Source organism: Lissotriton helveticus, chromosome 1_1 (assembly GCF_964261635.1).
Source record: "Lissotriton helveticus chromosome 1_1, aLisHel1.1, whole genome shotgun sequence".
NCBI lineage: Eukaryota > Metazoa > Chordata > Amphibia > Caudata > Salamandridae > Lissotriton > Lissotriton helveticus.
In genome coordinates this window covers 1,237,157,413-1,237,171,680 of record NC_136057.1, presented here as the reverse complement: position 1 = coordinate 1,237,171,680, position 14,268 = coordinate 1,237,157,413, and positions in this window count along the sequence as shown.

Genomic DNA, 14,268 nt, shown 5'->3' with positions numbered 1-14,268 from the left:
TGAACAGACTGAAATCCTTATTGTTTCAAAAGGAATTCTTTAACATCTGCAAGAGAGGAGTTTGATCTTCAAGTTGCAAGGTCTTCTTCTGAAATACAATTACTACTATGTACTAATCTCCAACAACACTTCGAAGAACTGCTGCACCATGTATTTAATGCTTCAGACGCTGCAGGAATGGTAATTGTTTTTTAAAACAATTGGGTGTAGGTTTGTTAGTACTTTCTAGATTGTGTTTGGAGTGATGCCATCTTTTATACACTCCCTGCTTTCCAGTGTCTTTGGATGCAAACCACTAATTTTATTTCTGATTGTCAGGATCCTGCTTCTATTTTTTTTGTACCACAGTGGATGTTCTGCCACGCGGCCAAATGGGGATGGCAATGCCACATGTCCTGATGTGTCATGATTGCATGATACAATATTGGTCCTTGTCCTTTTGACCTGTATGGATACATTGCGTTGAGCTGTTTGCTGTGCATTTTCCAGTGTGCCTTGGATACATGCCTTGGAATGCAACTGGTGCAATCTACGGATGTGGAACTGCTGATGGCCCCATTGAGAATTCATTTTCTTTCCTTTTTGTCTGTCCTCATTCGCCTTCATCCACCTTTGTAGCCTTTCTTAATGCCCTGGAATGGCTTAGGCTTTTTAGATGGAAACTCTTGGTGCCTTCAGCCTGTAAGGGTACGTAATCAGGTTGGAAAGTTATATCCCCGCAGAGAAAGAAAGGGGGAGGAGGTAGGATTCACTCCAACTAGATCCTTCAGAACCTGATAGACATTATTGATAGCCCGAAAAAAGCTTGAGAGGGTCTAGAGAGTGTTAAAAAAGCATAATTATAGCCCCCCCCCAAAAAAAGGCTATTTCCAATGGAGCAACAAATCCCAATATGCGATTTTTTTTCTACTGCAAGCTCTAGACAGATCCATCTTGGATACTTCATACAAAGAGGTTAGCCAATCTGAATGTTTGGGAGGGACTGGATCTATCCAATGTTTGCAAATTTGCCTCCTGGCCAGTAATACTAAATAGAATAGAAGAGATCTAGCTGGACCTACAATGTGGCTGTTGAGACCAAAGATTATCAAAGTCAGATCAATATTGATTGGTACTTTCAAGATGTTCTTGAGTGTCTTCCTCACTTCTTCCCAGAAGGGAACGATGGAGAGACAGTCCTTAAACATATGTATATCCGATGCTTCAGCCATCCTGCACCTATTGCATGTAACTTGGGACCCTTTAAAAAATGTTGATAGACTAAGAGGGGATAGGTATGCCCTATAGGCAGTGAACAGTTGCTTCCACTTCAGCCAAGCAGGTTTGACTACGACGAAGAGGGTTCTAAACGAGTCCTGCCATAAAATATCACATTGTGCATTTGGATCTGTTCACTCCATAGCTCGTCTGGAAGACTGAATTCCCCATCCACTGCCTCTTCATAAGCCCAATACCATAATGATACCTCCCTCTTCCCTGCTGGCCTCTCGACTAGCTGTTGTTCCAAGCTGCTGCCCCAACCAAAAGATTTTTTCTGTCTTAACTGGGATTGTGCCCAGCTTTGTATCTGAATATACTTAAATCTTGAAATACCCGTACCTACCCTCTTTCTTAGATCTTCCCAAGAAACAAATGCATCCTCAATAATCAGGTCTCCTCACACTTTTAATCCAGCTTTTCTTAATGGTGGCACCAACCTATCCTGGAGGCAATCTGGCGAACCTGGTGAGTCCCAAAGTGGCGCTAGGTTTGAAAAATAATTAAGACCCACCATATTTCTTGATATGGCCCATGTTCTTGCTATTGCCTGGAGGACCTTGAGTTTGACCTTTTAAAAAAAATATTGGTCCCCAAATTTGTACATAAAGCCTTCTTCTGATAGACCAGCACCTTTTAACATAGCCCGGAACATGTCTCCTCCCCCTATGCTTACAGGCGTTTTCAATAGCATACAAGAGTGTGAAAGTTGGAAGGCCCAGGCATAGTACTGCAGGTCAGGAAGTGCAAGTCCTCCTTTCTCTCTCCTTCTCCTCAGTTTTTTCCAGGCTATCCTGGTTGATCTGTATCTCCAGAGGAAGGAATGTACATCCTGCTGAAATTTATCTATCAGAGATTTATCAAAATGCAGAGGGTTGGTGTTAAAGAAACGTGATCTTAGGTAAAATTGTCACTTTGACCAGATTGATAAGGGGAGATGGGCTCATGACTTCATCTGTTTCCGACACTCTCTAAGGACTCGCACTAATCTTGCCAAACCATTGACATAGCAGGGAGTGTGAAGTAGGGATAAACAAAAAACAGACGGTACTCAATTTACTCATACTCAGCTTCCCTAGACTGACTCATTCTCAGAGCAATGAAATAGGCATACCTCTAACGGCTTATGAGACCTCCTTGCTGGTTGTATCCAGCAATTCGTCTGCCTCTTGGGCTGACCTAATATTATGCTTCTTGTTATTGTGCATGACCTTCAAGAAGGCCGGGAATTTGAGTTGTACTACTGCACCGACATTCCTAAAGTTATCCATTCTTCTTCCAAGCTCCCACTGCCTTTCCAGAGTGCCTTTGGAAAGGTCCGAACGAACCTCAAAGGAGAAGTCCCTGCTTCTTAATGACTTTTCCTTCAGGGCCAGATTCAGGATTTTTTCTTTAACAGAATAAGTGAGAAAATTAATGTGGATCTTCCTGGGTTTTTTCCATTTAGGGTTTTGACGAAATGGGTTCCTATGCATCCTTTGGATATCTCTCTCTAAGAGCTCTGTCCGAATTCCTCCACTAAATTTATAAGTACCGGAAAAGCTGTATCCAAGTCTGCAGAAAGTATCAGGATATCATCCGCATACAAGGTCGCTCTCCTCTCCCAAGCCCCATATTTAAATTACATGATGTTAGGATTATCTCTAAGTCTCTGTGCAAACGGCTCAAAATACATATCAAAGAGCAGGGTGGGAGTGGGCAGCCCTTTCACGTTCCCCTAGTTATCTTAAATGCATGTCAGAGTGCCATTCACCAGCAGCCTGGCTGACAGTGCTTGGTATAACAGCTGGATAGTGCGACAGAACTTCTCACCCAAGTTAAATCTCGCCATGACTTCCAACAAGTAGCCCAGTTCACCCTGTCAAAAGCCTTAGTGGGATCCAAAGTTAAAGCTGCCAGAGGGAGTAAATAGGTGCCTGCAATATCAATTGCACTGATCAGATCGTAAGTAAGGTCTGCTAGTTGTTGCGCTTTCACAAACCGCTTTTGGTCTGGGTGAAGGATGTCATTTGCCACCATCCCCAACCTATCTGCTAAAATAGAAGAGAAGATTTTATAATCTATATTTAGGAGTGATATTGGTCGATATGAGCCGCAGCTGGCTGGCTTCCGGGTTTGAAAATCAGGACTACGGTGATGTCATCCCAAGAATGAGGGGGGGTTAATTACCTCCAATAGTATCTTATGATACAGTTGAGTTAATACTGGGGTTATAGCCTCCCCCAAAAATCAATATAATTCGGCTGGTGGCCCATCAGGCCCGTCTGCCTTCCTCACCTCCTCTTCTGTGATAGCACACTGCAGATCTGTCCGTTGCTTAGAGCTGATAGATGGTAATGCAGTCCCATCCAACCAGAGCCTAACCTTTGCGCTGTGTTCCATACCAGCCTATTTACAAATATCTTGAAAATATTCCAAGAAAGCCTCGCCAATATCTTTATCTGAGGATAGGGCGGGTGCGTCATCGTTCACATTAATTTCTTTTATGTGATTTCGGAGCTGGTCTGCCTTGATTTTCCAAGCAAGTGATTTCCCTGCCCCTTCGCCATATTCAAAATGGGCAATCTTGCTTGCCTCCCACCTATGCATGAGCCTCCTCTGAAGAATGCTCTCCAGCTCTTCCTTTAGTTGATTTAACTTATCCAGATCTTTCTTCAGGCCAATACTGGCCTGGCTGTTCATTTTCACCTCTACTGCTCTCATTTCAGCTTCAAAGCAAAAGTCACTTCCCTGCATTTTTTTTCTACAGCTTGATCTATTCGTAATACTCCCCCTGAGGAAAGCTTTGAGAGTATCCTCGATTATTGTGATATTAGCTGTGCTTAAGTTACTCTCTAAGAATTGTTTGGATTCATTAAAAAGGAAAGGTATCTCTTCCTTTTAGAGAAATACTGTTCGATCGAATGACCATGATCTAGTATACTGTGACTGTATAGTCAATGGCTAATAAAACACCTGAGTGGTCTGAAAAATGTGAGGGTAGATATTTTATGTCTCAAACTTTATCTCTTAGATTGAAGCTGAGCAAGAAATAGTCAATTCTAGACTTATGTTTGTATTTAAAATTTCTAAACGATACTCCAAGTTGCTCACCTGACCTTTCCCTCCGTATTTCACATAACCCCAATTGGGTCATCGTTGTCAAAAGCGACGTCCTAGATCTAGAGGGAATTGCTGCTCTACAGTTTGGGGTTTTATCCAGTTTGGGGTCCAGGATGATATTAAAGTCTCCTGCCCATATCACTGTCTCTGGGAAGTCTAGAAGAAGTGAGCCGGTAGAGTTAAGGCTAGAGGGGTCATCCTGATTAGGGCCGTAATATCCAACTAAGGTAAAAGGGATGCCCATAAGGTGATCTTCAATATCATCAAAACACAAGAAAGTGGCCTGGTCAGAATTATTGTAGGTATGCCATGTTGAGTCAAAAAACCATTAACAACACTGTGGTGATAGCACTGGGCTAGGAAAAGTTCCCATCAGCCCACCCATCTGGTGGAGTATCGTCACGTGGGAGATATATCATAAATCCAATGCTTGATCAAGGCACCTAAGAATGGTGCAAAGATGGATTGTGTTGATGTAATCTTAGACCACAGTGCTTCACTGGTGATGCCAATGGAGTGCAGTGCGCGTGAGAGGTGAACGTGAAACTAAAATTGACTCTAAGGACCAAAAATAAGTTTAATAGGTATGGTACTAAGGTCAAATCTAAAAACACAGCCCAGTAGTTTTGAAAGAATAACTACATCAAGGCACGGTGTGGTGTGGTCGACATGTTTCAGCTAGATGGACATAATGGTCCTAGCTTTCTTCAGGACCTAGTGAATACTGCGACTGCAAATTGAAGTAAAGTAGATTTACAACAACGGTGAATTTGTGCACTGTAAATAATGGATAAATCCTACCAGTTACTCTGAGCCCAGATGTATACTGGTGATGATCCAATCATACCGTGTTTCCTAAAACAAGGAGAGAAGTGTACAATTCATAGCATGTAAAATGAAAAAACAACAGGCATACAAACAATGCGGTGGAGAAGGTCTCCCCGTAACACAGCAATTGTTAATAATATTACTGGATTAGTGTATGTATATCACACAAACATTTTTTTTTAACCTTTCAACACTTACCCAACGTTATGTGGGAGTGTGCCTCACCTCACCTGGTCACCCACTCGGGAATAGGGAGGCCCCGCTCTGTCAGAATGGAAACAATTTTGAAAGACCTCAGAAAAATCGGGGGTAATGTAGTCCAATTGGTTACATGTTTCCAAGTTAGCACTGACAAAACCTAGTTATAAAAAGGAGATTCAACCTCAACTGAACAAATGGGGCTGGCCATACAGGACAAGCATGATGGAAGGGTGGGTTTTGAGCTTAAATTATGTGGCAATGCAATGTACACGAATATCAGAAAAATGGTAAGTATAAGAATTCTCAAAATCAAAAGGAAAATTAGCGAGCTCACTGGGGCAAGAATGGGGCGTCCTACCTGTCCGTCGGTACCTCTACACCAACATCCGAGAGGGAGTGGAGGTAACTGGCAGGGCGGCGTGCCTGTCTTTTTATACCCAAGTAGATTGATTAACGAGCTTCAGCTGTGCATAAGTGGGCGTGTGATGCCAAAGATCGCGCTGTAAGAAAGGAGCGCATTCGCGTCATGTAGAGACGCTACATACTTGACTCATGCGTGGTAGTAATCAGGGTGGGATCATCATAGAAGACGCACTGTTGTTTAAGTGCGCATGCGTCCGCTAAAGACGTAAGCACTATGCACATGCGCCCTAGATTTCACTTGTCTCAGAGCTCATTCGACCCAAATGAACAAAATGTTCATGGCGCGCTTCTGCGCAGTGTGTTTATTACGCGCATGCGCCTTGGAAATGGAGCATCTAGTGTTTGTGGACACTAATGTATGTAGTGTTCGCGGTGCGCTTCAACTCATTATTTTAAGATGTGTGACACTTCATATGATATATTGTGTCGGGTGACATTTAAACGACGTGCTAAGGTAACAAGGCACAAGTGTCAAATGTTTTTAGAAGGTATGGTGCAAGTTTATGTATTTTGTGCAAAATTACCGCCTGAAAAAATTGCATATCTTTTTGGAGAAAACATCTGGCAAGTGGGCACATTAATTGTATTTTTGTAGAAAAGGAGAGCAAACAAAATAAATGTGCAGACAAAATTGTCTGTGTAGACAAATTTGTCATGTAGAGTAATGCCCCCAAGGTACTAGCTAGGGAAGTAGATGGATACTGTAATATTGTCAGAGTATCTCCTAAAATGGACGCATAGTTTACTTATAATGATGTCCAGGGTATGTCATCATTAAGCCCCTTGATATGGCTTTCCAAATGGAAAATCCATTTCTGTTCTTTCTTAAATAGGAACTTAGATGTGTCACTGATGTGAGGAGGGATATAGGGCTGCTCAAGAATAAGCCACTTCATTTCATCAGCTGAGTGTCTAGCATCAAGGAAATGATTGGTGAGTTTGGTGGCCTGTTTACGACACCTGATGGTACTTTTGTGTTCCCCAATTCTTAATTTAATTTTTCTGGTGGTGTAGCCGATATATCTTAGGGAGCATGGACAGGTAATCAAATAGATAACGTTGTCAGTGTTACAATTTGTGTGTTTCTTAAGGACCCACGTTCTACCTGATCCTATGTCGACTGTATTGGTTTTAACCGTCTGGGGGCAAGCACTACATGATCCACACGGATAGTGGCCAGAAACCGGTGGAAGATCCCATAAGTTTCCAGAGTTGTCAGTGTTACAAATCCGAGGTCTGGTGTGGACAAGGGTGTCTCGTAGGCTTGGTGCTCTTTTGAATTCAAATAGAGGTACGGGGATGTTAGCGTTGGTGGTATTGAGAATCCCCCAATGTTTGCGAACTGTTTTTTGGATGGTATTTGACAATGCATTGAACGTGCTGACAAACGTGAGTCGTTCCAAAGGTGGTTTGGCTGGTCGTCTTTCAATCAGTGCCTCACGGTTGTTATTCGAAGCACGTTTCCATGCTCTTTTTACAAGGTTTTTTGGATATTGACGATCCTGGAGTTGGGTGGCTAGTACAGTAGCATGCTTGTTGAACAGATCTCTTGATGAACAGTTCCTCCTGACACGGAGGAACTGGCCTACCGGGAGATTTTCCCTTAGGGAACGTGGGTGATGGCTATTGAAAAGCAGAAGTGAGTTCCTCGCCATTGGCTTCGTGAAAAGCTCACTTTGAAGCCCACCAGCTTCTGGAAAGATAGATAAGTCCAGGAAGGCGAGTCTCTCATGACTGTACTCTAGCGTGAAGTTTAGATGTTGATTGCACGAATTGAGCCAGAGATGGAAAGCTTGGATTTCAGGGACTGAGCCCCGCCATACCACCAGAACATCATCTATATACCTCTTCCACAGCACCAGATGATCAAAGAATAGGTTGCTGTGGTTGAGGACATGATTTTGTTCGAATTGGTGCATATAGAGGTTAGCGAGGCTGGGGGCAAAAACACTCCCCATAGAGGTCCCGGAGATTTGAAGGAACAGTTGATCTTCAAACTTGAAGAAGTTTTTTGTCATAGCCAGTTCTGCACAAGATAAGATGAAATTGACAGGAGTGATACTGTCAAGATCCTCCGCCGACAACAGACTTCTGATGGTGTCTAATGTATCTTGCTGAGGTATACAGGTGTAGAGCGACTCTACGTCAAAACTGACCAACAGATCAGTCTCTACATTATACTCTACAGTTGGTAAAAGTCTCAGGACATCTGCTGTATCCTCTAAGTATGTCGGCATCTTCTTGACCAGTGGTCTCAGAAAGAAATCCACAAAGGTTGACAGGGGTTCCAGAAGAGAACCGATCACTGAAATTATGGGACGTCCTGGTGGTGGTCTTGTGGCTTTGTGAATTTTGGGTAGACAGTAAAAGCCCGGAATAGTTGGTTTCTCTGTGACTAGAAACCTAGCTTCCTGGGGTGTAATCCAACCTTCAATGTTACCTTCATCTACTAAAGTTTTGATTTCAATGAGTAGATGTGGAGTGGGGTCCTCAGTCAGGCGTTGATAAAATTTATCATTATTTAATTGTCTCAAGCATTCCTGTCGGTATTGGATCAAATCCATGATTACCGTGGCTCCCCCTTTGTCCGCAGATTTTATAATGATGGACGGGTCTTGCGAGAGACACTTGAGGGCCTGTTGTTCTAATTTGGAAAAATTATGGAAGATCCGACGGTCACTGTCTTGCAATTGAGAGACATCATGTCTGACTGCCTGTTCAAAGGTGGTGACATGAGATGGAACCTGATGACTCAAGGGAGTGAAGGTGGAAATTGGACGTAATCCTGTATTTACAGGTATTGTATCGCCAGGTTGAGAGTTATCAGTTTTATCTTTGAAAAAGAAAAAAAGCCGTATCTTACGAAAGAACTTCTCAAGTTCAGTTCTCATGAGAAAAGGATCTCCATGATTAGTAGGTACAAAGCCCAATCCCTTTCCAAGGACTGTATGTTCTACAGTTGTCAGTGCTCGGGAACTCAGATTGACTATTAAGTTCCGCTCGTCTCTGAGCTGGTGCTCTGTTGAGCTGCTTTCCTGCTCCGGGTGTTGGGGAATGTCTGATCGGCCTCCCACTGTACAGTCTGAGGTCCTCTTCTTCTGCCTCGGTTTTGGGCCCGGCCACGCCCTAAAAAAGACTGATCCGGGAAAAACTGAGGATACTGATAAGAATTCAGCTGTTGTGCAAATGGTGGTGGTGGTTGGAAGCCCCAAGGGCCGGGTGGCCACCACGGACCGGGATTGTGATAGTTGCCTGGATGTTGATTATACATGCCGCCTCTCTGGCGGCCTCCTCTTTTGAATGGTCGTTGTTGTTGACCAACCCCTCTGGGATAGATACCAGTATGGCTAGGTGTCCCTGAATCACTTGAGTTAGAATCGGAGCCAGAGGATGAATAGTTGGAGCCATACTGTCTTCCCTTACTGTTGAAACTTGGAGCTACATAGTCATCACTGGTGTATGGATAAACCTTGACTAAAGAGAATCGTGCAAGGTCTTTCTTGAATTTATCCATTTTGCCAGTCAAGATGTTATCCTTGTAGTCTTTATTAGCTTTGTTGGTTTCGTCTAGATGTTTCTTAAATAAAGTACTACACGTGGCCTTAATCTGCCCTTCAAGTAACTGGATGTCAATAAGGATAGCATCAGCTACCCTTTTGGCCGTACTGATAATCAATATCAGCCAATCCCGTGTACATCGCCACGCTATAAGGGACCAATCACGTAGAAAAATTTTATCAGTCAAGAAGAGCCTAGGTGTATTAGTAACTATAAGGCCTGTCGGGGCACATTTTCCTCTAAGATATTGTGCCATAATGGTTCCATGGATAGAGGTACGTGTGTGTGATTTTTTTAGGTTGAGCAGCGTAAGCCAGTCATCCTTAGCTATGTTGGGAGTCTCAGGCAATGAACCCAATAGACAAGGGTTTTCATCTAAAATAATTTTAAGCATGTCATCATCAAATGCTAGTCCAGCAAAGTCAGCCATAGTTCAAGAGGGAATCTCCAAAAGCAATAAACTAGGTGAGCAAAAGGGATATACCCTATCAAAAGATATTGTTTAATACAGAAAGACCCGCAACAAGAAGTTGCTCTAAATACTGAAAAAAATTAGGGAATTTTTTCGATCTTCAATATCAGCCACCTACTACTCAGATCCTCCCTGTATTGTAAATTCTGAGCTGTAGCTTGCTTTTTGAAGATAATCAACACCCCTCTAATATTAGCAGTCTGATCAGTGCATATGAAAGCATCCACCCACTTCTGAGTTTTTAGCATTTCTTTTGTCTCTGCCTTAAGAAGGCGATTCTCCTGGATGACGATGACCTGCGCAGGGAAATCTCTCAAATATTGTAGGATTCTAGCTCTTCGCGCCCTCATGCGCAGGCCTTTGACATTCCAGGACAGTATCTGGAGTTTTGTCATACTATTCTAAGATTGAAGTTGGAGTTAGAGTTAGAGTTAGTGTGTTCAGCCCTGGCTGTCCAAAAACAAGAACAGGCACACCTTCCAGCTTTCCCCATCTTCCGGCTCTTTAAAATTTCAAAGTCTGTTGCAATTAGGACAAATGAGTTTTTTTATTTCTAATACCCCTGTACTCCCCTTTCACCCACCCCCTTCCTCCCTCCCCCTACGGGAACCCTTCCCCCATTACTCTGGTCCGGTGTTGACCAGATATTGCGTCCATGAACTACTCCCCCTAGGGTTTTGCATACATTCCTTATCTCGCTCTGATTATCTGCAGAAACTGCAAAGCCCTGTTTTATATCCTCTTTTAGAGAGACGAACAAGGCTTCAATCGAAGCCCCTGAAGAGTGGTTACTAGCATCCCCTTGATTCTGAGTGCCCAACTCTGCTCCCTCCCCTAACTGCGATTCAGGCAGCTTCTCCAAAACTGCAATAGGTATAGATATGGGTTTAACATTCTGGCAGGGAGGTGCCCCCCTTAAAATCCATATTAGCTTGAGAGACCCCGACTACAGAGCTAGCGGAGTAAGTTTCAGGTTGCCCCTGGAATCCTCCCCCTGCTTTGTGACAATCAGGATCTCAGGTTGCACCCTAAAGAGGGACCGTAGTGAGGGGGTAACTCTCACTTTATTGCATGCAGAGACAGATTTTTTTCCTCCTACCTTTTATGCTCCTTCCCTTGACCTGATAGTTTTGAAAGGCTGTACCTTCATTAGGGGAGACTTTGTTGGGGGAGACTGTGCTATTATCCCTTTTGTTCCCCAAGCACTGGCTCTCTTCTGATTGTGGCTCCAGTGTCCCACTGTCTTTTCCTTTAGTGCTAGTTTTCTTCTGGCCAAACTCGCTCTGCCTGCGTTTTCCTCTCCTCGCTTATTCGCGATTTCCACCGGGCTGCCTAGACTGTGCGAGACCTCTTTGCCTCCTAATTGCTCGCACTTCCCACGTAAAGCCTCTGAAGAGACCAAGGATTTCGCCTCTTGCGCCATGGGTGCCGCGCTCTTACCAGAAAAACGCTGCTTGAAGCGGTAGGAGGACAAAAAATGCTCGGAGCGGATGCCGCCAAGAACTCCTCCGGGGAAGATCCCACTCTCTCCCCAGCGCAGCCAGTTGCGGCCGTCCCATAGAACCGATTGATGCTGGCGCTGCCACTGCTCAGAGGAGACCGTGGGATGCTGCTCTGTGACCTTGTCTCAACTCCAGGGCGGCTCCGAACCAGCGCAGAACGTAGAGCGGGTAGGGCGGCTCCAAAACACCGGGAGTCCGAGTGGAGAGCTCAATGCACATTCAGCTTACGTATTCTCCCTCCATCCCCAAGGCCACAGAGAGGATTCTCTATAGCCTACAGCACTGGGCTCAATCTGTGCCAGGCAACATTGCCATCTGTTTCACGGGGAAGGGAGAGTTCTCCAGACGCGCGACGCTCAGCTAGCGGGCGCCATGTTCCCCGAGAATTCATTTTCAGTGATGTCCAATGTGCTTGCCGTTGTTGCAAAATGCAGGTTATACGCCTTCTTTGGATGCTTTGGATTCTGGCTCGTCCTCTGTGGATGCACTACTGGCTTTCACACCTTGAGTGCCTGCTGATTGTTTTGGACATGACCACACTTGCTCTTTGGAACTTGTGATTGGGGCGCCACAGAAACATTGTCTGTGGGAGCTGGAAACAACACGGTTTCTAATGACTTTCGGAATATTAAAAATATTCTTGGAGTTTCCAGAATTTTTTATTTGACATTTATTTATTGCTCAAAATTGTCTTTTGTTACGCAGATATCAATTGCATACATCTTTAAATTGGCCTTTAATGCAATTTGGCTTTCTTTATGCTTTATTATTAAAGTGGTGAACAGACATAATATTGAGTTGGAAATACCGACTAGCAGTAAAATCGAGTCCGAAATCTCGGACTACAAAAATATCAACAGTCAGAATATCGTTGACAAGAATATCGAGCTGAAGGTAGGTAATATCGTTTTTCAAAATATCAAAGTAATATCATTAGCAGAAATATTGTTGTTAAAAATATCGTTGTTTGATTTAGTGTTATGTATTTTAGTGTGTATTTTACATGTATGTGTTCTATTTTTGAGTAGCATTACATTTGTTTTTTAATATATGTGTTACATTTTTAGAAGTTCTTAATTCCTTTTTTAAAGTACATTTTGCATTTTAGTTCTGTAGTGGATTGTGGGTTTATAGGGTAATAGGATGGGAAGTGATTTCATTATAGTAAATGTAATAATAACTTTTAGAAGTTATTAATTTATTTTAGTTAAATTGTGTGTTTTTGTTCAGTAGCGGGTTGTGGGTTTATAGGGAAATAGGGTGGGAAGTAATTTAATTATAATTAATTAATAACTAATTTGGATTAATTATCATTTGTGTATTTAATATTTTATATTGTTAATTGTGGTAAATAATTAATGAGTAATTAGTTATTAATGAGTTGTTAATTGCTAATAATTATTTGGTAAATATCTCAATTGTGTCATTTTTTTTAGGAGCGGGTCTTGGGGTTATTGGGGAATAGGGTGGGAAGTACTTGAATTAAAATTAATTAATATTTTTAATTAATTCATATCTATGTATTTGATATTTTAAATAGTTAATTGTGGTAATGTATTTATTATTAAGTTGTTATTAATTTGTCGTTAATTATTAATAATTAATTGATAAATATCCAACACTTTCCCTACTATTGCACTCTCTGGAGTGGGAATAGTAAATGTTATACCCTCTGCTACCCAACACTTTCCCTACTGTCGCACTCCCTGGAGTGGAAATAATAAATTATTCCACTCCGCTATCCAACACTTTCCCTACAGTTCTACCTGTTGGAGTAGGAATAGTAAATTATTCCCCTCCGCTATTCAACACTTTCCCTACTGTTGTACTAGCTGGTGTGGGAATAGTAAATTACTCCCCTCCGCTATCCAACACTTTCCCTACTGTTGCACTTGCTGGAGTGGAAATAGTAATTTTATCCACTCCGTTATCCAACACTTTCACTACAGTTGCACTCGCTGGAGTGGGAATAGTAAATTATTCCCCTTTGCTATCCAACACTTTCCCTACTGTTGCACTTGCTGGAGTGGGAATAGTAATTTTAACCCCTACGCTATCCAACACTTTCCCTACTGTTGCATTTGCTGGAGTGGGAATAGTAATTTTATTCCCTATGCTATCCAACACTTTCCCTACAGTTCTACCTGTTGGAGTAGGAATAGTAAATTATTCCCCTCCGCTATTCAACACTTTCCCTACTGTTGTACTAGCTGGTGTGGGAATAGTAAATTACTCCCCTCCGCTATCCAACACTTTCCCTACTGTTGCACTTGCTGGAGTGGAAATAGTAATTTTATCCACTCCGTTATCCAATACTTTCACTACAGTTGCACTCGCTAGAGTTGGAATAGTAAATTATCCCCCTTCGCTATCCAATACTTTGCCTACTTTTGGACTCGCTGGAGTGGGAATAGTAATTGTTACCCCTCCGCTATCCGACACTTTCCCTACTGTTGCACTCTTTGGAGTGGAATAGTAAATTATTCCAATCCGCTATACAACACTTTCCCTACAGTTCTACCTGCTGGAGTGGGAATAGTAAATTATTCCCCTCTGCTATCCAACACTGTCCCCACTGTTGTACTTTCAGGAGTAGGAATAGTAAATTATTCCCTCCGCTATCCAACATTTTCCCCACTGTTGCACTTGCTGGAGTGAGGATAGTAAATTTATGCACTCCGCTATCCAAAACTTTCCCTACTGTTGCACTCTCTGAAGTGGAAATAGTAATTTTTACCCGTATGCTATCCAACACTTTCCCTACTGTTGCTATCTCTGGAGTGGGAGTAGTAATATTTACCCCTACGCTATCCAACACTTTCCTTAATGTTGCACTCCTTGAAGTGGGAATAGTAAAATATTCCCATACACTATCCAACACTTTCCTTACTGTTTTACTTGCTGGAGTGGGAATAGTAAATTATT